Genomic DNA, 24100 nt, shown 5'->3' on the forward strand with positions numbered 1-24100 from the left:
GGCAATCCTCCCTTATCTTTCCCTTCCTCCCTTTCTTTCATACCATGCCGGAAGCTGGGGGAGATAAGTAGAGAATCATCCACATCTGAAATCTGGGCCTGCCCTATCTTTCTGTATCCTGACTTACTGAGAGGCATCACAGCAAAGTTCCATGTGTGAAAAGGAGGAATGAATTTGAGGAGAGATGGCCAAATCTACCTTGTTCTGAATCTTTTGGTTGCCCAAAACAGCTTTGATGTTGTCCTGGATGGGCCATTGGGAGGTTATCCTGGGACAATCAACAGGAATAGCTAGCCTCTTACTGAGATTTGCTAAGAGAAATGTCAGTCTTTATTATGCACCACAAGTGGTAGCCTGTTACCCAAGCTCTGAACTTGTACTACTGTCCATCTTTTATCTCCCGTGTTGGGAAGGTGTTGAGGCATCAGGACCAGGCATCCTTGGAAGCAGCTGAAGGAACTGAAGATGTTTCTGACACAACCTGAACATACATGGTGTGTGGTAGATGCTGTAAGGAACCAAGGGCTGAGTCCTGGGACAACCAGCCTGCTGGGACCTTATTGCATAGCTCCTAAGCACTCCCAGTGAAACCTGGCCTGTTGTTTAATTGGCCAGATGCCCATTTTATATGAGTGATATAACTAGTACTTTTTCTCAAATTACTAATCAGAATTATAATGAACAAACCAAAAAATTCTTATTTCTTACCTCCCTGACTCTGATCTAGAATCTAAAACTCCCTATTATTTGGCTATCCTGTCTATTATGGGTTGAATTATGTCCTCCAGAAAATTCATATGCTAATATCCTAAACCCCTATACCTCAGAATGTGACTGAATTTGAAAATAGTGTCTGAAAGAAATAATTAAACTAAAATGACGTCATGGGAGTGGGCCCTTAATTCAGTACAACTGATTGGTATTCTTATAAGAAGAATAAATTTGGACAGACGCACATATAGAAGTAAGACCATATGAAGAAGACAGCCATCTGCAAGTCAAGAACTCAGGCCTAGAACTGATCCTTCCCTCATGACTTATAAGGAACCAACCTCACCTACACCTTGATCTAAGACTTCTGCCTCCAGGACTGTGAGAAAATTATTGTTGTTGAAGTCTGTGGTACTGTGTCAGGCAGCCCCAGGGGACCAAAATGTTATCTCTTCACCCTTATTTCCTGTTGCTTCCTGCAGAAACTCTCCAACCATGTCAGGCTGCACTTCTCATGTCCTTTGACTGTGCCATCTTTATGCCAACTCTGGGCTTTGGTCCATATGGTGTCACATACCATGCCTTCTCCCTGAAGTGCCAGACCTCCTACCCTCACCTATCAGGGGTCAGCAAAGCACAGACCTTAAGCCACATCCAGCTTGCCCTCTAGTTTTGTAAATAAAGTTTTACTGGGCATATCCATGGCCATCCATCTGGCATTGTATGGCTGCTTCCATGTTACAGAGCTGAGCTGCAGGAGAGATCACGTGGTGCCTGCAAAGCCTAAAATATTTACTGCCTGACCCTTCATAGAAAGAGGCAGCTAATCCCTGATCCATGAAAATCTCATCCATTCCTGGAGGCTTCCAGAACTCTCTACTGCCCACCAAGTTCCTTCTTCCGATCTCCTGCAACACCGTGAGTGAGTAAAAACCTGAATTCAAGTTTTAGATCCACTCTATTCCGGCCAAATGACTCTGGGTAATATTTAAATTTCTGAGCCAAGTTTCTTCACCTATCAAAAGACAATGATATTATTCACTCAAAGAGCTTTGGGTAAAAGGAATAATATTTGTAAAAGAACTTTGCAAAATTATAAGCATATAAATATGCTAATATGAAAACTAAATTTAAACTGTTTTTCTTAAACTTTGTTCTATTTCACAAGTATTAGGTTTGTCTCCCTGACTAAACTTTAACTTTCTCAAGTCCAGAGGCTGTACTGTAGAATTCTGTGGATTCTGATTCTGATACTATGGAACTATAGTTACACTTTTTATCTTTGGCAAGTTTTAAGTGTGCTCCTATATGCTCTCTTTTTGTCTTTCCTCAATCTCCATCCTTCTCCACCATGCCCGGTACCCTGAGATTTGACTTCTGTAAACCCTATCAAGGAATTCTCCTTCACTGGGCCTCCTGCTGTGGTTGGCCAAGGGGTAGCACTAACATGGCAGAGAAGGACTAGTCTTGAGTCCAGGGCTCTCTGGCCTCATCAGGCAACTACTGAAATAGCTTTGCTCAAGCCCATATCTATAGGGCTAATGATAACAACTAGTGATGTAGGTACTACAACAGGGCTGCCTTAGCCCTGTGGCAGGTGGAATTAGACATTCTGATTGCAGTTACTGCCCCAGAAAACTCTTTTAGGAGGAACTATGATATGTTTCATCTGATTTACTTTTCTCTTGCAGAAAAAACAGCATGGGAACTTATTCCTCACTATTTATTATTATATTATATATGTTATATAATATTATGTTACATATCATATTATATGTATATAATATATTATAATAAAAGGGTAGACTTGGCATCAGGTCTACCTGGATTCAGATCCTGGATCTTGTTAGCTGCTTGTTTTCATCATCATAAAATGGGCACATATACTATGTCCCTCATGGGGTCAAGTCAGTTAATGTATGTAAATTACATGAGAGGGTAGCTGGTACATGTAGTGAATAATCAAAAACAAAACTATTATTAATATTAATATTATCAAGGTATAAATGTCTGATAATACTGTTATACACTCTGAGGGGACAAGATTTTAAATGACTGGGCTGGACTGGAGAGGGATTAGGGACACACATCAACCTTGGGAGCTAAAAGAATGTCCCCTCTCCAATCTAAAAATAGTACTAGGCCTAAAAAATTGGGCTTCCAAAGGAGTCCTGAACAGACAGGCCACCATAGTCCATGACCAGAAGATCCCTGTCTCTATACTGGACAAATTTATAAAGCCCTTTCTAATCACAAGAGAGAAGGAGGGAATCAAAGAGAACTGAGAATGTGGTAGGGTCACTAAGAAAAGAAGAACACAGATTGGAGGTTGCAGTCCTGGAAAGATTCCCCTTATTTAATAATCCTATCCAGGGCCTCCTTGCAAGTGACTCTCAGAAGACAGGAAGAGCAGGAAGCAGAGCAACATGCTTAGGAGCATGGACTCTGATCTAGACTCTTCCCCTTTGGAGCTATGTAACCTTGGCATATATTACTTCAAACCTCCATGGCTTAGTCACGTCAAGGGAACAAAGAATGTGGGCCCAGACTGAAATGTCCAGATAAGTATAATCTTAGAGGACACTGGTCCTCTCTCTCTCTGCCATACTAGAAACTATGGAAAGCTGGTGTTATCTGTAGAAACTGGTTTGTTGCATATACACCAAGACAGTTGTTCCTTGGAATGCTGGTCATACAACAGAACAAAGCAAGTTAATGAAGTCACTGTGTAGCTTAACCTATAAAACCCTTTTCCCTGTGGTAAATGCCACACAACAGAGCACAGTGGAAAGGACAGGTGCTATTTGTCCAGTCATCCACCACTGGACTTTATGGTGAACTGTTGTGAGGGGTGGAGGCATGACTTATTCAGTCCATTGCCACTGGACCTTTTCTATAAGAAAGTTTCAGCAAAACTTATGTCTTCTACAGTTTTGGGGGATATTTTCTTTAGTCTTTTTGCAGTTTGTCCTCCTACCCTAGCACAACTGTGCTGAAGACCATATACCATGTGAATTGCATAATGAGTGATTTTGTACTGTATCATGGGCATTATAGATATCATGAGACTTTGAAGCTCCTATGAAAGAGTTCTGATGCTTTTGTTTCAGCAGCTGATGAGCCTGTTTAATTTCAGGCTGCAAGTCTGACCAGACTTCTGTGGCTTGTGATTCTATACCAGGTCTGGTTCAAAGTCTTTGCTATTGAGTTTGTGCCCTCAGTGGCCAGTCATTTATGTGGTCTGTTCTATATTTCAGTTCTTAAAGGACAGGGTGTGCTGTTTAAGGAGACTCTGGTAAGCTCAGGAGTTCGTAAATGACTTTACAGAGTCACTTTCCTGAGCTGCTCTTGGTGTGCAACCTCCCGGCACCTCACAGTTTCCCAGACTCCCTTTCTCCAGCCCTCTGACCAGAAAACTGGGACTCTATTTACCCTGAAGTGGCAGGCATTTTCATGATGGTACCACATCTGGTGCTAAGTGGCAGGAACGTAGAGAGGGAAGAACTAGAATAAGGGCTCCCCATTCTTCAGAGTTTGGGCTCCTATAACTCTAATCAGGGGTCTTTTTAGAGGCTACTTTAGGAGAGACTGGAAAGAAGAGAAATGTAAATTTCCCCACTTTGAGCATTTTGGGTTCTCTTGCTGTCTCCTGAGTGTTTGTTCACTGCAGGGATTCTTTTGGAGCTGTTTGTGGTCCACTATCACTGACTGCATTGCCTGCAAATGGGAATCCCAGTAGACACTGAGGCTCAGGTCCGTGGGTCATTAAGATGAGTAATGCGCTCCTTCCCCAGGGACAACTACTCATTTTTTGACCCCTGGGGATTTCTCCTACTTTCTTCAAAGCTCAACTACTAATTAAAAATATTTTTGGAATATTTCATGTAGTACTTAAATGCATTTCTAATGGGATAATACTGGACTTGGATGTCCGGATTTATACACCTGAAAAATAAATACTAAGTGATTATCATCAGCAGAGTGGCAGCTTGGTGATGTGGGAAGAGTGAGTGCAGGGCTCCTGGGATCTACATGCCTGGTGCTGCTTGACAGTTTGCCAAGTCATTTGAACTGAGGCAAGTCTGTTTCACTCATCGTCTCCATGAAGGTTCTTTACTCAGTGTACCTTTGTTGCATTAGGCTAAGACTTGTTGAACATTGTTGACACTTGCCCTCAACAATCTTGGTATTAAGCTTAAGATATACATGAGCGGCTAGCTCTGACTGAGGGCAAGATGAAAGCCCCCAACAGAGATGACAATGAACCAAATGTACTCTCCCCTGGAAGTGTCTTTCTGACTCTAAATGATTTTTATTTTCCTTCTCATTACCTGGCCCTACCTCCTTTGCCTTAGGAATGAGCTTACCACCTAGAACGGCCCATCAAATAACTCAAAGTTTCCCAAGGTAACAAAGGGCTCAAGGTGGACACATACTCCATATGGAGACTATCCAAGTCCTGTGGTGACTGACTGCTGCAAAAGATAATTTCTCTCCTTCTGAGATCAAGAACTTAACATACTGTGAAAATCTGGGGTTCCTGAGAACTGCTTTCCCACAATGCTTGTGTGGAGGGTTTCCTTGAGACTGAGTCAACATGGAGGATATCAGAGCCAAGACATCAAATGAGAGAGAGAGATCCTTGAGGACATTTGCCCCAGCACTGTGTTCAAGCAGCTCAAGTACTGAGTTTTCAATTACATGAGCTAATTTTTTTTTTAGTTTAAAAAATTCTTAGTTTAATAATAAGGTAACCCCAGTTCAGTATAACATGTTTACTTTGAAAGTTTTTTGACCTTTTGATTCTGTTAAAATAACCCTTAGCTTAAAACATATATATATATGTACAGTTGTATAAAAACATTTTTTTCATTATACCCTTATTTGATAGTTTTGTTAAATGTTTTATTTTGATTTTTACTTTTGAAAAATCTCTGTTAAAAACCAAGAAAAAACAGGGAAAGGCAAACAATTTAGTCTGCCAAATTCTTCTCCTTGGTGTTCTGGGCCTGAGTGGCAACCCTCACCAACCTGTGGGGAAGACATATAAGGAATTTGCATAAGACAGCTGTGCAGAATGGTGCTGGAGGAGACTTGTTTGTGCACAGGGATACTCCTGAGAATAACCCAGATATCCCACTTGATTTCACACCAGAAATCTATAAGAGGATAGAGGCAATTATAAAAAACTATCCAGAAGGGCATAAAGCAGCAGCTGTAATTCTAGTCCTGGATTTGGCCCAAAGGCAGAATGGGTGGTTGCTCATCTCTGCTGTGAACAAGGTTGCAGAAGTTTTACAAATACCTCCAAGGAGAGTATATGAAGTAGCAACTTTTTATACAATATATAATCAAAAGCCAGTTGGAAAGTATCACTTTCAGGTTTGCACTACCACACCTTGCATGCTTCAAAACTCTGACAGCATACTGGAGGCCATTCAGAATAAGCTTGGAATAAAGATAGGTGAAACTACTCCTGACAAACGTTTCACCCTTAGAGACCTGGGATGTTTGGGGCCTGTGTGAATGCACCAATGGTTCAAATAAATGACAACTACTATGAGTATCTGACACTAAAGGATATTGAAGAAATTATTGATCAGCACAAAGTGGGCAAAATTCCAAATCCTGGGCCAAGGAGTGGACATTTCTGTTGTGACCAGCTGGAGGTCTTACCTCTTTGACTGAACCAACCAAAGGACCTGGCTTTGGTGGGCAATCAGGCCCTTAATTTATATTCAACTGTAAATATATTATTTCAGGAATAAAATATTATCTACATTAAAAAACAAGAAAAAAAAAACACTTGAGCCAATAAATATTTCTTTTCTTTAATTTGTTTGCTTTATTGAATCCTAAATTTCCTCTAACATCACCATGATTCCTGAATGGATTTGGATTTGAGGGTGAATCTTTTTCCATCTCTCATATATGAATTTTCTCTATTTGAAGGATAGAGAAAAGAATAATTACCTTTAGCTGGGAACATACACAAGTTGTCATGAAGGAAACTGAGTTTGTACTGTGCTAGGGTTTCCAAACCTGTGAAGGACTAAGGACTTTCCAGAGGAGGAAGAGCAAGAACAGAGACAAATGTGATAGTATTTGGTGCATCCCTACAACCCATTGGTGCAGAAATACAATACCCAAGATTGTCAAGAAGCTGAGGCAGAAAGATATTTGAGAGGGACTGTTGAAAGAGCTTGAAGGTTTGCCAGGTGGCCTAAAGACGTTTTATAGAAGGAGATTTTAATCATCAAAGAAATAATTAAATTAGGAAATATGGGGATAGAAAGCAAATTAGGATCTTCTTGTAGGCCTGGTGAGAAATGTTTACAATGTAAATATAGTAAGAGCTTCAGAGAAGGGATAAAACTCTGATACCCATCTTGGAAATCAGTATTTAATGTCCTTCTTTATCCCTTCTGACTAGTTTTGGCTTGAAGTCCACATTATCTGAAATGAGGATGGATACTCCAGCTTTTTTGCTGTGTCCATGTGCATGGTATGTTTTTCCGCATCCTTTCACCTTTAGTCTATGGGTATCTCTTTCTATGAGATGAGTCTCTTGCAGGCAGCATATTGTTGGATTTTTCTTTTTAATCCCATCTGCCAGTCTATGTCTTTTGATTGATGAGTTCAGACCATAAGCATTCAGGGTTATTATTCTCATATGCTTTGTATTCCCAGTCATTTGACTCATTTTTGTTTTTTGACATGATTTGGTTTCTCCTTTATTTGGCTATTCCTTTAGGCTAGTTCCTCTCATTGCTGATTTGCTTCTTTGTTTTTCATCTCTTCCTCATGGAATATTTTGCTGACAATGTTCTGTAATGCCTGCTTTCTTTTTGTAAATTCCTTTAGCTTTTTTTTTATCATGGAAGGATCTTATTTCGTCGTCATATCTGAAAGTAAGTTTTGCTGGGTATAAGATTCTTGGTTGGCATCTGTTTTCTTTCAGGGCTTGAAAATGTTGTTCCAGGCCCTTCTAGCTTTTAGGGTCTGGATTGAAAAATCTGCTGATATTCTTATTGGTTTCCCCTAAATGTAATTTGATTCTTTTCTCTCGCGGCCTTTAAAATTCTGTCTTTATTTTGTATGTTAGGTATTTTGTATGTTAGGTATTTTCATAATAATGTGCCTTGGTGTGGGTCTGTTGTGATTTTGTATATTTGGAGTCCTATAGGCCTCTTATACTTGGTTTTCCATTTCATTCTTCAGATTTGGGAAATTTTCTGATATTATTTCCTTGAATAGATTGTTCATTCCTTTGGTTTCTTTCTCTAAGCCTTCCTCAATCCCAATAATTCTTTAATTTGGCCTTTTCATGATATCCCATAATTCTTGTAGATTCTGTTCATGATTTCTTACCATCTTCTCTGTTTGCTCAACTTTGATTTCAAGATTAAATATTTTGTCTTCAATATCTGAGGTCTTGTCTTCCAGGTGTTCTATCCTATTGGTTATGCCTTCTATGGAGTTTTCAACTTGGTTTATTGTTTCCTTCATTTCAAGGATTTCTGTTTGCTTTTTTTTTTTTCAGTATCTCTAACTGTTTATTGAATTGATCTCTTGCTTCCCGTATTTGCTCTTTTAACTGTTGATTGGTGCGATCATTTAATGCCTGCATTTGCTCTTTCATCTCATCCTCAATGTCTGCATTTGCTCTTTCATCTCCTCATTTGCTTCCCTGATTGTTTTAATTATGTACATTCTGAACTCCCTTTCTGACATTTCTTCTGCTGTGCTGTCTTTGGGTTTTATTTATATAGTATCTAGGTTTGTTTGGGACATTTTCTTCCCTTGTTTTCTCATATTGGTCAGGTATCAGTGGGACTCTGAGATATTGCAGATTTCCTCTATTGACTTATAGTGTCCCTGTAGATTTCCAGTATATCACCTCCCAGCCTTCAGTAGCCTGAAGTCTTGGAGGAACTTGATAATGCAGTGCTTCCGAAGAAAGCTGCCCCTAGCCACTACTGGTTCCAGGGCTTGGAGCTGGCTCTGTGCGGAAAGGCTCTCACTGGGCTGTCTGCTCCGAGAAGCTAGCCTTGAAAGGTGCCTACCACCGGAGGGAGCAGGGCTGCTTGGAGAAGTCTCTGGCTGCCCTGCCCTGGTCCCAGAGGCTGCCTGCGGGCTGGAGCTCGCTGGCTCCAGGACATGGAGCTGGCTCTGTGCAGAAAGGCTCTCACTGGGCAGCCTGCCCGAGGAGCTGGCCATGAAAGAAGCCTGCCGCCGAAGGGATCAGGGCTGCCTGGGGAAGACTCTAGCTGCCCTGCCCTGCTCTGAGAAGCCGCCCCTGTCTGGGCCTGCCACCTGGGCCAAGCCTCACCCAGTGGGGGATACTCACCCCATGCCTCTATGTTAGTCCGAGTCTCTCAATGCCTCCCCTTCTTGAATCCTGGGTTCTGGAGCGACAGGAGGTACAGTCACCCTCTAGTCCGCCATCTTGGATCGCAAATTCGAGTATATTATTCTAATTAGGATTCCTCTTGTGATTGTACATGATGTGGTGATTCACTGTGGTATATTCATATAAGTACACAGGAAAGTTACATCACAGATTTATTTCACTGTCTTTCCTATTCCTTTTCTCCTCCCTTCCCTTCATTCTTCTTGGCCTAATCCACTGAACTTCTATTCTTCTCCTTCCCACCTTCCTTGTTGTGCGTTAGCATCCATATATCAGAGAGAACATTCAACCTTTGTTTTTCTGAGATTGGTTTATTTCACTTAGCATTATAATCTCCAGATCCGTTCATTTACCAGCAAATGTCATGGGTAGTTTTTTGTATGTTTGTTTTGTTTTGCTTTTTGTTAGTTTATTTGTTTTTTTTGGTACCAGAGATTAAACTCAGGGGTACTCAACCACTGAGCCACATCCCCAGCCCTATTTGGTATTTATTTAGAGACAGGGTCTCACTGAATTGCTTTACACTCACCATCAATGAGGCTGGCTTTGAACTCTCTATCCTCCTGCCTCAGCTTCCCAAGTCACTGGGATTAAAGGTGTAATCCATGGTGCCTGGCTCATGAGTAGTTTTTTTTTTATTGTAAACAAATGGGATACATGTTGTTTCTCTGTACATGGAGTAAAGGCATACCATTTGTGTAATCATAAATTTACATAGGGTAATGTTGTTTGATTCATTCTGTTATTTTTTCCCTTCCCCCCACCCCTCCCACCCCTCTTTTCCCTCTATATAGTCCTTCCTTCCTCCATTCTTGCCCCCCTCCCTAACCCTAACTCTAACCCTAACACTAACCCCTCCCACCCCCATTATATGTCATCATCCACTTATCAGCAAGATATTTCATCCTTTGGTTTTCTGAGATTGGCTTATCTCACTTACCATGATATTTTCAAACTGCATCCATTTACCTGCAATTGCCATAATTTTATTATTCTTTATGGCCGAGTAATATTTCATTGTGTATATATACCACAGTTTCTTTATGCATTCATCAATTGAAGGGCATCTAGGTTGGTTCCACATTCTGGCTATTGTGAATTGAGCAGCTATGAACATTGATGTGGCTACATCACTGTAGTATGCTGATTTCAGTTCCTTTGGGTATAGTCCAAGGAGTGGGATAGCTAGGTCAAATGGTGGTTCCAGTCCAAGTTTTCTAAGGAATCTTCACACTGCTTTCCAGAGTGGCTGCACTAATTTGCAACCCCACCAGCAATGTATGAGTGTACCTTTTTCCCCACATCCTCGCCAACACCTATTGTTGCTTCTGTTCTTGATAATCGCGATTCTAATTGGGGTGAGATGGAATCTTAGGGTGGTTTTGATTTGCATTTCTCTTATTACTGAAGATGTTGAACATTTTTTCATATATCTATTGATTGCTTGTACATCTTCTTCTGTGAAGAAGAAGCCCATTTGTTGATTGGATTATTTGTATTCTTGGTGTAGAGTTTTATGAGTTCTTTATATATTCTGGAAATTAGTGCTCTATCTGAAGTATGAGTGGCAAAGATATTCTCCCACTCTGTAGGATCTCTCTTCACATTACTGAGAGTTTCCTTTGCTGAGAGAAAGCTTTTTAGTTTGAATCTATCCCAGTTGTTGATTCTTGCTTTTATTTCTTGTGCTATGGGAGTCCTGTTAAGGAAGTCTGATCCTAAGCCAACAAGTTGAAGATTTGAACCTACTTTTTTCTTCTGTAAGATGCAGGTCTCTGGTCTGATTCCGAGGTCCTTGATCCATTTTGAGTTGAATTTTGTGCAGGGTGAGAGATAGGGGTTTAATTGCATTCTGTTGCATATGGTTTTCCAGTTTTCCCAGCATCATTTGTTGAAGAGGCTATCTTTTCTCCAATGCATATTTTTGGCCCCTTTATCTAGTATGAGAAAATTGTATTTACTTAGGTTTGTGTCTGTGTCCTCCATTCTGTACCATTGATCTACCTTTGTATTTTGGTAACAATACCATGCCGTTTTTGTTATTATTGCTTTGTAGTGGAGTTGAAGATCTGGTATTGTGATATCCCCTGCTTCGCTCTTTCTACTGAGGATTGTTTTTAGCTATTCTGGGTTTCTTATTCTTCCAGATGAATTTCATAATTGCTTGCTCTGTTTCTGAAAGGTACGTCATTGGGATTTTAATTGGAATTGCATTGAATCTGTATAGTACTTTTGGTAGTATGGCCATTTTGACAGTATTTTTTCTGCCTATCCAAGAACATGGGAGATCTTTTCATCTTCTAAGGTTTTCTTTAATTTCTTTCTTTAGTGTTCTGTAGTTTTCATTGTAGAGGTCTTTCACCTCTTTTGTGAGATTCATTCCCAAGTATTTTATTTTTTTCAAGGCTATTGTGAATGGGGTAGTTTTCCTAACTTCTCTTTCTGAATATTCATGACTTATGTATAAAAATGCATTGGATTTATGAGCATTGATCTTGTAACCTGCTACTTTACTGAATTCACTTATGAGTTCTAAAGTTTTCTGGTAGAATTTCCTGGTTCCTCTCTATATATAATCATATCATCAGCAAATAGGGATAGTTTGAGTTCTTCTTTTCCTATTTGTATCCCTTTAATTTCTTTGGATTGTCTAAGTGCTCTGGCTAGAGTTTCAAGGACAATGTTGAATAGAAGTGCTGAAAGAGGCCATCCCTGCCTTGTTCCATTTTTTAGGGAGAATGCTTTCAGTTTTTCACCATTTAGAATGATATTAGCCATGGGCTGAGCATAGATGTCCTTTACAATGTTAAGGAATATTCCCACTATCCCTATTTTTTGTAGTGTTTTGAGCATGAAGGGGTGCTGTATTTTATCCAATGCTTTTTCTGAATCTATTGAAATAATCATGTGATTCTTGACTTTAAGTCTATTGATATGGTGAATTACATTTATTGATTTCCTGATGTTGGACCAACCTTCCTTCCCTTGGATGAAACCCACTTGATCATGGTGTACTATCTTTTTAATATGTTTTTGTGTGCGATTTGCTATAATTTTGTTGAGAATTTTTGCGTCGATGTTCATTAAGGATATTGGTCTGAAATTTTCTTTCTCAATGTGTCTCTGTCTGGTTTAGGTATCAGGGTATTATTGGCTTCATAGAACGAGTTTGGGAGGATTCACTCCTCTTCTATTTCATGGAATACTTTGAAAAGTATTGGAATGAGCTCTTCTTTAAAGGTTTTGTAGAACTCGGCTGAGAACTCTTCTGGTCTTGGACTTTTCTTTGTTGGTAGGCTTTTGATGACTTCTTCTGTTTCATTAATTGAAATTGTTCTATTTAAATTGTGTATGTCCTCCTTGTTCAGTTTAGGCAATTCATATGTCTCTAGAAACCTGTTGATGTCTTTGAAATTTTCTATTTTGTTGGAGTATAGATTTTCAAAATAGCTTCTAATTATGTTTTGTATTTCAATCGTGTCAGTTGGGATATTTCCTTGTTCATTCCGAATTTTAGTAATTTGTGTTTTCTCTCATCTTCTTAGTGTGACTAAAGGTTTATCAATTTTGTTTATTTTTTCAAAGTACCAACTATTTATTTTGTCAATTTTTTGTATTGTTTCTTTTGTTTCAATTTCATTGATTTCATCTCTGATTTTAACTATTACCTGACTTCTAGTACTTTTGGTGTTGGTCTGTTCTTCTTTTTCTAGGGCTTTGGGCTGTTGTATTATTCGTTTATGAGTTTTACTTCTTTTATTGAATGCACTCCATGAAATAAATTTTCCTCTAAGTACTGCTTTCATAGTGTCCCAGAGATTTTGATATGATGTTTCTTTGTTCTCATTTATCTCTAAGAATTTTTTAATTTCCTTCCTAATATCTTCTGTTATCCATTCATCATATAATAGCATATTGTTTAATCTCCAGGTGTTGGAGTAGTTTCTGTTGTTTACTCTTTCATTTATTTCTAACTTCAATCCATTATGATCTGATAGAATACAAGGCAGTGTCTCTATCTTCTTGTATTTGCTAATATTAGCTTTGTGGCATAATATATGGTCTATTTTAGAGAAGGATCCATGTGCTGCTGAGAAGAAAGTGTATTCGCTCTTGGTTGGACGGTATCTATATATGTCCATTAAGTCTAAATTATTGATTGTGTTATTGAGATCTATGGTTTCTTTGTTCAATTTTTGTTTGGAAGATCTATCCAGTGGTGAGAGAGGCATGTTAAAATCACGTAGTATTATTGTGTTATGGTCTATTTGGTTTCTGAAATTGAGAAGGATTTGTTTGACATACATGGATGAGCCACTCTTTGGGGCATAGATGTTTATGATTGTTATGTCTTGCTGATTTATGCTTCCCTTAGGCAGTATGAAATGTCCTTCTTTATCCCTTCTGACTAACTTTGGCTTGAAGTCCACATTATCTGAAATGAGGATGGATACTCCAGTTTTTCTGCTGAGTCTATGTGCATGGTATGTTTTTCCCCATCCTTTCACCTTTAGTCTATGGGAATCTCTTTCTATGAGGTGAGTCTCTTGCAGGCAACATATTGTTGGATCTTTCTTTTTAATCCAATCTGCCAGTCTATGTCTTTTGATTGATGAGTTCAGGCCATTAACATTCAGGGTTATTATTTAGATATGATTTGTATTCCCAGTCATTTGGTTCACTTTTTAAATTTTATTTATTTATTTTTTTGACACTATTTGGTTCTTCCTTTATTTGACAATTCCTTTAGGATAATTCCTCCCTTTGCTGATTTACTACTTTGTTTTTCATCTCTTCCTCATGGAATATTCCTCCCTTTGCTGATTTACTTCTTTGTTTTTCATCTCTTCCTCATGGAATATTACAGATATTATTAATATCTGTAATGCTGGCTTTCTTTTTGTAAATTCCTTTAGCTTTTGTTTATCATGGAAGGATTTTATTTCATCATCAAACTTGAAGGTAAGTTTTCCTGGATGTAAGATTCTTGGTTGTCATCCATTTTCTTTCAGGGCTTGAAAAATGTTGTTCCAGGCCCTTCTAGCTTTTAGGGTCTGGACTGAAAAATCTGCTGATATTCGTATTGGTTTCCCCCTGAATGTAATTTGATTCTTTTCTCTCTCAGCCTTTAAAATTCTGTATGTTAGGTATTTTCATAATAATGTGCCTTGGTGTGGGTTTGTTGTGATTTTGTATATTTGGAGTCCTATAGGCCTCTTATACTTGGTTTTCCATTTCATTCTTCAGATTTGGGAAATTTTCTGATATTATTTCCTTGAATAGATTGTTCATTCCTTTGGTTTCTTTCTCTAAGCCTTCCTCTATCCCAATAATTCTTTAATTTGGCCTTTTCATGATATCCTATAATTCTTGTAGATTCTGTTCATGATTTCTTACCATCTTCTCTGTTTGCTCAACTTTGATTTCAAGATTAAATATTTTGTCTTCAATATCTGAGGTCCTGTCTTCCAGGTGTTCTATCCTATTGGTTATGCTTTCTATGGAGTTTTTAACTTGGATTATTGTTTCCTTCATTTCAAGGATTTCTGTTTGCTTTTTTTTTTTTCAGTATCTCTAACTGTTTATTGATCTCTTGCTTCCCGTATTTGCTCTTTTAACTGTTGATTGGTGCGATTATTCAATGCCTGCATTTGCTCTTTCATCTCATCCTCAATGTCTGCATTTGCTCTTTCATCTCCTCATTTGCTTCCCTGATTGTTTTAATTATGTACATTCTGAACTCCCTTTCTGACATTTCTTCTGCTGTGCTGTCTTTGGGTTTTATTTATATAGTATCTTGGTTTGTTTGGGACATTTTCTTCCCTTGTTTTCTCATATTGGTCAGGTATCAGTGGGACTCTGAGATATTGCAGATTTCCTCTATTGACTTATAGTGTCCCTGTAGATTTCCAGTATATCACCTCCCAGCCTTCAGTAGCCTGAAGTCTTGGAGGAAGCTGATAATGCTCCACAAGGTGCTCCGCAAGGAAGCTGCCTCTCTATGGGTGGTGGCCTTCGCGTGGGATATATTCCCTGCAAGTGGGCAGAGGTGCCTTCACTTGTTGACCAATGGTCATTCAAAGTGGAACTAGGCTGCGGGCTGAGGCAAGGTCTGTTTGTTCCTTTGTCTTTGGTTTTACCATCTTTGTGGGAAAACCTCACCCATCAGGGAAGACTCACCCGGTGGGGAGATCTTGCTAGTCAGTTCCCCTCCTAGAGGTTCCCCACAATCCACAACTACTGCCTGGGCTGGGCTGTCTTCCTCTGCAACATTCCCAGGGGTCCGGACCTACCTCCTGGGCCTGGAAGCCTCACCCTTCGCAGACGAGTCTCCTTAGGTTGCCTCTCCTCAGAGAATCTGCCCGCAGTCCTGGAACCTTCGCTCTGCCCCTCAGCTTGTCTCTGTGCGGCTCTTCCACCTAGAAGCCTCCTAGGTCCTGGGACCTTGCTCTGCATCTAATCGCCTGGCTATGTGGCCCCTCCTCTGAGCAGCCACCTGGAGCCCCGTACAGTCGCTCCGAGTCCCAGTGACCCACTGCACGCCTCTTCCTCCGGGCAGCCACCCGGTGTTCCGGTGCGGTCACTAGGAGTCCTAGCAACTGACTGCACACCTCCTCCTCCTGACAACTGCCCGTAGCCCTAGGCAGTCACTCCAAGTCCAAGCGACCCGCAGCGTTCCTCCTCCTCCTCCGGGCAGGCCCCCGGTGTTCAGGAGCGGTCGCTCTGAGTCTAAACAGCTCGTTGCACAGATCCTCCTCTAGGCAACCACCCGGAGCCCCAGTGGTTGCTCCGAGTCCCAGCGTCATGCTGAGCGGCCTCCTCTACGATGCTCCCAGTTTTCCGTGTTCAGCGCTCCCATGGGGGGAGGGATGTCTCGTTGGGCAACTCTACTTCACAAAGTTCCCTGCATCCCGGGACTACCGCCCCATCCGGGACGCCTCCTCAATGGGAGAGACTCACCCCACAGCTTTGAGTTGGTCCCAAGTCTCTCAATATCTCCTCTTCTTGAATCCTGAGTCCTGGAGCAACATGAAATGCAGCCACCCTCTAGTCCACCATCTTGAAATGCCCTCATGAGTAGTTTTTAATGAACTTTTAGGATTCAATTTTTCAGTTGGGTTTTTTAGATCTAGTTCTCAGATTTAAAGCCTATGCTCACTACATTAACTGCTTTTAATAGGACATGGAAAATAATAGTTTTAGAGAGGTTCTGTAATTCTTAGTGAGACATTAGCTAATTCTATTTCCTTGCATCACCATGGTAAAATTCCTTCTATGGGAACCTGGGCAGTGCAAAACAAGGCTGAATATGGGCTATTTGCAAAAAATTTACAGAGTAAGCAGATAATTGAGAGTGGCATGGCATATTAAAACTTAATTCACAAAAGGCTTTTCAGAATTGACTTGTGCTGCAACACAATGTTTGGTTTCTTCCTAGCGGATTTTTAGGTACCTGATCATCCTGGAAGAATATCTGCATTTGGGAAGCTAGAAAGAAAAGGAAGAAATGGTACAGTCACAGAATTTTCACATGCAGGATCAAACTGAATTCTCAATTCTGGCATTGGGAGTCACCCCTTGATGAAATATGAGGACTCCATTTTTGAATTGAACTTTTTTGAATTGCTGAGTCCTTAGATTTGAAGCCTGTACACAATTTGTAAACTGTTTTTCATAGGATACTGGAAGTGGTAGGGAGGTTCCAGATGAAAGTTTCTACATAATTCACAATGGGGATTTAGTGAATAGATTATCATTTCAGAATCATGTTCATATTCTTTGTATGTGCACCTTAGGACCAGTGCACAAAGCACAATAAGGCTGAATATGTGCTTATTAGAGGTAGCTTATTGGAGATACAGACAAATGCAAGTGACAGGCAGATTCAAACTTAACTCACCAAGGGCTTTTATAGAAATGACTACTGCTGAAACACCAGGTTGCCTTTACCCTAGAGACTTATTAGGTACAAACTCAACATGACTGATTATCTGCATTAGGAATACACCTAGAAAGACCATGAGTGGTGAATGCTTCCTGCAGATATATTCCACACTTATGATCAACTGAAATCTAAATTCTGGCAATGGGAGTGGTCGTTTGATGAACTATCAGGATCCCAGTTTTCATTGGATATTTTTTGACACAGTTCCCAGATTTGATACCTGTATAGTTACTAAACTGACTTTCACAGGAGACAGGTAGTGATAGTTGTCAGGAGGTACTGAAGGAAGTTTTATACCCATTTCACAATGGATCTTTAGGAACTGTCTTTCATTGCACCACCAGGGTCACAGTTTTCCTACGGACATCTGAGACCCAATGCACCTTTCTGAATGCATGCTTATTAGAAATGGCTTATGGGAGCAGCAGAGAAATGCAAGTGGCAGGTAGTTTCCAGTGGAAAATTCAAACTTAACAAAGAGCACTAGCAGAATTGATTCCTGCTGCAGCACCAGATTTATGTTCTTCCTAGGGGTTTATTAGTTACAGTACACAAGAGGGCCCAACATATGCAATAGGAAAATAGCTAGAAAGACCAAGAGTGAAATGGTATAGCTACAGATTTTTCACATGAAGGATCAATCTGCACTGTCAATTCTGGCATCTGGAGTCGTCTTTTGTTTGATTATCAGGAGTTCATTTTTTAATTGAACTTCTCAGACACAGTTATCAAAATTGAAGACCACATGGTCTTCAAGTCTGTTTGTAGATTGGGCACATCTATTTGTAAACTGCTTTTCATAGAGACAGGAAATGTAGTTGAATGGAGGTTCCAGAGGAAGTTTTATAAATAATTTGCTATGGGACCTGAGGGATTCATCTTTTGTTGCAGAACCAGGGTCCCATTATATCTATGGGCAACTTAGTGCCAGTATACAACAAGGCTGCATATGTGCTTTTTGGAAAAGGTTTACTGGATAAAGACATGAAAGTGGCAGAGAGTTTCAAGTTTCAGATTTAAACTTAATTCACAGAGGGCTCTTGCAGAAATGATTCCTACTGCAACACCTGGTTCACTTTGTATGTAGGAGTTTTTGTGTACAGTACTCAACAGTGTTCACCATTAGCCACTGGGAAACAGAGCAGGTGTGAACTGGTACAGCCACAGAGTATTCACATAGAGGATTGAAATGAATTTTCAATTCTGACTTTGTGAGTCATCCCTCCATAAACTATCTGGATCACATCTTTTACTTGTATCTTCAGGCCCAGTTCTCAGATTTGAAGCCTATGTGCTATTTGAAAACTACTTTTTAAAGGACATAGGAAATGGTACTTGTAGGAAAGATCAAGAGGAAGTTTTATACGTAAATACTATTGGGGTTTTAGGGAATTGTTCTAATTGCAGCCCAGGAATCATATTCTTATGGGCGCCTTAGGAACAATGTAGTTCAAGACTGAATATGTCCTGTAGGAAAATGTTTATTGAAACAACAGAAAAATGAAAGTAACAGTGAGGTTTCAGTGGTAGATTCAAACTTAATTCACAATAGGCTTTTACAAAAATTGACTCCATTTCAAACACCAAGCTCACTTTCTTCAAGGGTTTGATTAATTACAGTGCTCGACAGGCCCCATATCTAAAATTGTTCAAATGGTAGAAAGAGCAGGAGTGAAATGGTACAGTCAAAGAGTATTCACAGGCAGTATTAAACTGAATGTGCAGTTATGGCTTTGGGAATTACTCCTCGATGAAATATAAGGATCCCACTTTCCCTTGCTTTTTCGGCCCAATTCTCAGATTTGAAGCCTATGTGCAAATTGTAAATTTCTTTTCTTAGAGATGGGAAGCTGTAGTTTATACAGAGGTTCCAAATGAAGTTTCATCCATAAATCTCAATAAAACTTTAGAGAATTGCCTTTCATGACAGCATCTGTCTCATATTCTTCATATGTGCAACTTAAGGACATTGTACTCCAAGGCCCAATATGTGCTTCTTGTTAACAGCTTATAGCAGTAGCAGAGAAATGCAAGGGGCAGAGAGGTTCCTTTGGCAATTCAAAGTTAATTCACAGAGGCTCTTACACAACTGATTTCTGAGGCAACACCAGGTTCATTTTCTTCCTTGGGGCTTATTATGTACAGTGGCCAACATTGCCAAATATCTGCATTTGGAAAACAGCTAGAAAGAGCAGGAGTGAAATGGTTCCTGCAGACAGATTCCACATTTAGGATCAAACTGAAAACTCCATTCTGTCATTGGGAATTGTGCCTTGATGAAATATCAGGATCCCATTTTTCACTTGGGGTTTTTACACCCAGTCCTATGCACTTTTTTTTTAATGCTTTTCAAGGAGATGGGAAAGAGTCATTTTAGGGATGCTACAGAGGAATTTTCATCCATAATTTGCAACAGGGAACTATGGAACTGTCTTTCATTGCTGCATTATGGTTACATTCCTCCTCTGGGCATTTTTAGTCCAGTGTACAAGGCCAAATATGTGCTTATTGGAAACAAATTACTGGGTCTCAGATGAAAACATGTGGTAAGGAGGTTCCTGTGGCAGATTCCAACTTACCTCAAATAGAACTTTTACAGAATTGACTTCTGCTACAAAACAAGGTCACTTTCTTTTGGGGGGAACAGTGATACTAGAGATTGAACTCAGGGGCACTTAACCACTGAGTCACATCCCAAGCCCATCTTTATTTTTGAGGCAGGGTCTTACTAAGTTCCTTATGACCTCACTAAATAGCTGTGGATGACTTTGAATTTGTGATACACCTGTCTCAGCCCCCCAAGTCACTGGGATTACAGGCATCTGCTACCATGCCCAGAAACACCAGGTCACTTTCTCCTTAGACACTTATTAGGTGCAGTGCCCAATGATGGCAAATATCTTTATTTGGAAAATGGAAAGAGCAGGAGTGGAAGGGTCCTTGAAAACAGGTTCAAGAAACAGAACAAAACTGATTTCTCAGTTGTGGCATAGGGTGTCATCCCTTGATGGACCATGTGTATCATATCTTTTATTCAGACTTTTTGTTCCAGTTATTACCTTTAAAGACTATGAGCAATTTGTAAACTTCTTTCTGTTGGAGACAGGAAACAATAGTTGTAGAGAGGTCCCAAGGAAGGTTCAACCATAATTTTCAATGGAATGTTAGGGAATAATCCTTCATTGCAGCAACTGGATCACATTCTTTATATGGGTCAGTGCATAACAAGGTTGAATATGTGCTTATTGGAAATGGTTGATAGGAGCACCAGTTAAAGGCAAGTGGCAGGGAAGTTCCTGTGGCAGATTCAAACTTAATTCATAAGAGGATATTATGGAATTGACTCCTGTTGAAACTTCAGGTTCACTTTCTTCCTAGCTCCTTATTAGGTACATTTCTCAAGAGGGATAAATATCTCATAGTGGAAAACAGGAAAAGCAGGAATGAGATGGTACAGCCACAGAATATCCACACACAGGATCAAACTGAATTCTCAGTTCTGCTTTGGAGTTCTCCTTTGAGGAACTATTAAAAATGGATCCCATTTTTCACTTGGGCTTCTTAGGCCAAGTTCTCATATTTCAAACCAATGTTCTATTTGCAAACTTCTTTTCATAGGAAATGGAAAGATGTAGTTGCAGCAATCTTCCAGGGGATGTTTTATACATAGTTCTCAATGTTACTTTAGGGAATTGCCTTTTGTGGTGGCACCAGGGTCATATTTATTAATATGGGACGCTAAGGGCTGGTTCACAACAAGGTCAATATGTGATTATTGGAAACAGCTTACTGAAGCAGCAGAGAAACACAAGGGGTGGGGTACTTTCTGTGGCAGATTCAAACTTCATTCACAAGAGGCTCCTCAGAATTGACTCCTGCTGCAACACTAGGTTCACTTTCTACCTAAGGGTTTAATAGGTACAGTTCTCAAAAAGGACAAATATTTGCATTTGGAAAACATGCAGAAAAAGCAGCAGTGAAACAGTTTCTGCAGACAGATTCCACATGCATGATCAAACTGAATCCTCAGTTTTGTCATTGAGTGCCATGACTTGATGAACTCCAAGGATCTCACTTTTCCCTTGGGTTTTTAGGCCCATTTCTCAGATATTTACCCTATGTGCAATTTGCAAACTGTTTCTCACAGAAGAAGGGGAATAGTGGTTTAGGGAATTCCAGATAAATTTTCATATGTAATTCTCACAAAGGTTTATAGGAATTGTTTTTCATTGCAGAACCCTGATCAAATTCTTCCTATGTGCAGCTTAGGGCCAGTGCACCACATGGGAGAATATGTGCATTATTGGAAACAGCTTATTAGAGCAGCACAGAAAGTATTGTGGCAGGAAGGTTCCAGAGGAACAAAGTCCTATTACAGAATTGACCCCTGCTGTACCACAAAGTCCATTATCTTCCTAGGAGTTATTAGGTGCACTGCTCAATTGGGTCGAGTACCTGATTTGGGAATGCATCTAGAAAGAAAAGGAGTGAAGAATTTTCTGTAGGGGCTGGGGGTGTGTCTCAGTAGTAGCGTGCTTGCCTCACATGTGTGGAACACTGGGTTCAATCCTCAGCACTGCATAAATAAATAAAATCCAGGTATTGTGTCCATCTACAACTAATTTTTTTTTAAATGGAATTTAGACAGGTTCCACATGCAGAATCAAACTGAATTCTCCATTATGGAGGGGAGTCATCCCTTAATGAACTATCAGCATCCCATTTTTCACTTGGTGTTTTTAGACCTAGATCTCAGGTTTGAAGATTATGTGCAACATGTAAACTGCTTTTCTTAATAGGCTAGCAATAATAGTTTTAGGGAGGTTCCAGAGGAAGTTTTATACAAAATTCACACTGGATATTTAGGGAACTCTGTTTCATTGCAATAAAATGATCACATTCTTAAAGTTGGATGGAACCTTTTGACTCAGCTATCCCACTCCTCGATCTATACCCAAAGGTCTTAAAATGAGCATACTTCAGTGACTCGGGCATATTAATGCTTATAGCAGCTCACTTCACAATAGCTAAACTATGGAACCAACATAAGATGCCCTTCAATTGATGAATGAATAAAGAAAATGTACATATACACAATGGAATATTATGCAGCCATAAAAAAGAATAAAATTATGGCATTTGCTATTAAATGGATGGAGTTGGAGAATATCATGCTAAGTAAAATAAGCCAAGTCCCCAAAATCTAAAGGCAAAATGTTTTCTTTGTAAGTGAATGATGATACATAATGAGGGGAAGTGGTAGGGTGCAATAGAAGAATGGAGGAACTTTGGGTTGTATAAAGGGAAATGGGGTGTGAGGGGGTGGGGAAGGAAAGATAGTTGAGACAAACATTATTACTCTATGTATATGTATGATTACATGAATTATGTGAATATACATTGTGTACAACTATGGAAATGAAAAGTTGTGTCCCATTTGTGTACAATGAATCAAAATGCAATCTGTAAAAACTAAAAAAAATTTTTAAAATAAATTAAAAAATGGATCAAAGAAAACATAGCCTCAACACACCATCATATATGTGCTGACACCAACTTGTTTAGCAAGAACCCCAAAATGCAAGAAACAAAAGCAAGAAGAAATAAGTGGGATGTAACCAAACTAAAAAGCTTCTTAATGGCAAAAGAAATGATTAAGATCATAAAGAAAGAGCCTACAGAATGGGAGAAAGTCTTGACCAGCTAGTCCTTTGACAATAGAGGATTAATAGCTAGAATATATAAAGAGCACAAAAAAACTTAACACCAAAAAAAGAAAAGAAAAGAAAAGAACATGACCAATAAATGGACAAAATGACTAAACATAAATTTTTCAAAGGAAGAAACACAGTTGGGGCAGGTAGCTCAGAATGAGGCTGTTAAGTGTTCACAGAAGTTGTGGAGAAGAGGCCTGTTGGGATCGCAGAGTCTGAGAAAGAGACTGAGTCCTAGACAGAATAGCTGGATGTGGCTCACAACCTGCCTGTCAGTGCATGACCCCCAGAGGCAGGGCCAGCAGCCTTCCAGTATACTCCTGGTCATGTAGTCAGACCTGGAGCAGACACTGATCCCACTTGAATAACCTTCTTTGGCACTTGCTTCTATCTCCACCATGATAACTATGATGACAGTTGGTATCTTAGGGACATGGGATCAGAAACCAAGTATGCCATGCCTGTTTTTTAATGTAATGTCCTGTGCCAGCATGGTGACCACTGCGGAAACAGTGATACAGAGGGGTCTTCAGTTCCTCTTCCAGGTATTCAGGATGGAGAAAAAAGACTGGGGACTTTGTACCTTGGAATTTATACCAAAATGAAGTTTTGTCTATGAGTATGCTGTTGAGATTTTAGGATTTTCTGAAGTACAGAGTTCACTTACGAAAAATACATGACTCAAATTACATGATAGCCATCAGTGAACATGTTTATAATAGGCAGGTAATGGAGACCTACCTTAGTCCTCCCTATGTAGGGAATGCTGATAGGTTCCTTCATCATTCTCATAAGCCAAGCCTGTTGATTCTCTTCCAGATTGACTCAATGGTACCTAGGTTGGCACTTTTTGCAGCCAAAGACATTTTTCCAGGAGAGCTCTTTTATGACTATTCGGGAAGATTTCTTAATCTAATGAACTGTAAAGACAAAGAAAGACTAGATGGTGAGAAGCTCAGAAACCTTGTTACTGTGGCACCAAGTCATGTACTGCCTTCTTACCTTATGACAGTTCACTGTACTGTACCTTAGAAAAGCCAGACACCAATTAAGAAGGTAACTCCTACTCTCTAGCCTCTCTCTTTGGGAGGAATCAGAGGCCACCAAGCATGTGTGGCTCGCAGACCCTACTTCTATATTCCCCTCCTGCAAGCAATTTAGGCTTGAATAAGTCTGCTCAGGGTTAAGCAACTCGCCCCTCCCTATGGCAAGGCCAATGGTTGTCTGCCTGGCTGTAATGAGTTTAATTTAGGATTGTGTCAGAGACTGTAAGTTGTCCTTTCTTTTTGTAATAGAATTCTCACTCTTACCTAGGTA

General features: G+C 39.8%; 2 pseudogenes; both read left to right on the plus strand.

Moving 5' to 3' along the window:
- Positions 1-1548: 1548 nt before the first annotated feature.
- Positions 1549-6442, plus strand: LOC124982733 (NADH dehydrogenase [ubiquinone] flavoprotein 2, mitochondrial-like; annotated as a pseudogene).
- Positions 6443-17477: 11035 nt separating this feature from the next.
- On the plus strand, positions 17478-23835 carry LOC124982734 (histone-lysine N-methyltransferase SETMAR-like; annotated as a pseudogene).
- The last annotated feature ends 265 nt before the right edge of the window (positions 23836-24100 follow it).

The sequence above is a fragment of the Sciurus carolinensis genome, chromosome 4 (genome assembly GCF_902686445.1).
Source record: "Sciurus carolinensis chromosome 4, mSciCar1.2, whole genome shotgun sequence".
NCBI lineage: Eukaryota > Metazoa > Chordata > Mammalia > Rodentia > Sciuridae > Sciurus > Sciurus carolinensis.